Here is a 1,866-nt window from a genome sequence, read left to right as displayed (position 1 = left end):
CATTTTTGTTAGATTTCTATTGCCGAGTTAAACAACATGGACAAAAACATCTTGGGGAGGAAAGGGTTTAAGCAGTGGCCTGGACCTGCCTATGTGAATGCTCACACTTCCAGACCATCGTGTTCTCCATAATGGGATTCTAGGCCAGTTAAAGCTACATATCAGGCCCTTTCTCTGAGGAATCACCAGCCCCCTTCTCTGCGGAATCACCATGGCGGCTGGGACCCTGTACACATACCCTGAAAACTGGAGAACCTTCAAGGCCCTCATCGCTGCTCAGTACAGCGGGGTTCAGGTCCGCGTGCTCTCCGCACCACCCCACTTCCACTTAGGCCAAACTAACGGCACCCCCCAAATTTCTCAGAAAATTTCCTGCGGGCAAGGTTTCAGTCTTTGAAGGCAATGACGGATTCTGTGTATTTGAGAGCAATGCCATCGCCTACTACGTAAGCAACGAGGAGCTGCGGGGATGTACGCCAGAGGCAGCAGCTCAGGTGATGCAGTGGGTGAGCTTTGCTGACAGTGACGTCGTCCCTCCAGCCAGCACCTGGGTGTTCCCCACCTTAGACATGCACCACAACAAGCAGGCCACTGAAAATGCCAGAGGAGGTGAAGCGAATCTTGGGGCTGCTGGACACTCATCTGAAGACACGGACTTTTCTGGTTGGTGAGAGAGTGACACTGGCTGACATCACGGTTGTCTGTACCCTACTGTGGCTCTATCAACAGGTCTCAGAGCCTTCTTTTCGCCAGGCCTTCCCCAATACCAACCGATGGTTCCTTACCTGCATTAACCAGCCCCAGTTCAGGGCCATCTTGGGGAAGGTGAAGCTGTGTGAAAAGATGGCTCGGTTTGATGCTAAGAAGTTCGCAGATACCCCGAGGAAAGAAAAGGGCTCACGAGAAGAGAAGCAGAAGCCCCAGACTGAGCGGAAAGAGGAAATAAAGGCAGCTGCCCCAGCCCCTGAGGAAGAGATGGACGAGTGATCAGGCGTTGGCTGCCGAGCCTAAGGCCAAGGACCCTTTCGCTCACCTGCCCAAGAGTACCTTTGTGTTGGGTGAGTTTAAGCGAAAGTACTCCAATGAGGACACCTTCTCTGTGGCGCTGCCATATTTTTGGGAGCACTTTGATAAGGATGGCTGGTCCCTGTGGTATGGTGAGTACCGCTTCCCTGAAGAGCTCACCCAGACCTTCATGAGTTGTAACCTCATCACTGGGATGTTCCAGCGATTGGACAAACTGAGAAAGAATGCCTTTGCTAGTGTTATCCTGTTTGGAACCAACAACAGCAGCTCCATTCCTGGGGTTTGGGTCTTCCGAGGCCAAGATCTTACCTTTCCGCTGAGTCCAGATTGGCAGGTGGACTATGAGTCATACATGGCGGAAACTGGATCCTGGTAGCGAGGAGACCCAGACCCTCGTTCGAGAGTACTTTTCCTGGGAGGGGGCCTTCCAGCACGTGGGCAAAGCTGTCAATCAAGGCAAGATCTTCAAGTGAACATGTCTTGCCAGTCGCCTAGCTGCCTGCACCTGCCCTTCAAGGGAGATGGGGGTGGTTAAAGGAAACTGAACATTGAAAAAAAAAAGCTATATATCAAAAAGCCAAAAGGGGGCTGGAGAGGTCGGTGCTTAAAAGTACTTCCCTACCAGAGGACCCAAGTGCTTTCCAAGAGTCCTTGTCAGCACAGGGCTCTGGCAACCCAAGATCCAGGAGATCCCGTACTTTCCTCTGATGTCTAAGCAGACACCTCTCCTCTCTCTCTCTCTCTCTCTCTCTCTCTCTCTCTCTCTCTCTCTCTCTCTCTCTCTCTCTCTCACACACACACACACACCCTTAAACAATAATAGTTTTTAAAGTAAACCAA

At 51.5% G+C, this 1,866-nt stretch overlaps 1 pseudogene; it reads left to right on the top strand.

The window, feature by feature from the left end:
- The first annotated feature begins 211 nt into the window (after positions 1-211).
- Positions 212-1,539, top strand: LOC116889673 (annotated as a pseudogene).
- The last annotated feature ends 327 nt before the right edge of the window (positions 1,540-1,866 follow it).

Source organism: Rattus rattus, chromosome 1 (assembly GCF_011064425.1).
Source record: "Rattus rattus isolate New Zealand chromosome 1, Rrattus_CSIRO_v1, whole genome shotgun sequence".
Taxonomy (NCBI): domain Eukaryota; kingdom Metazoa; phylum Chordata; class Mammalia; order Rodentia; family Muridae; genus Rattus; species Rattus rattus.
This window is presented reverse-complemented; position numbering and strand designations above follow the sequence as displayed.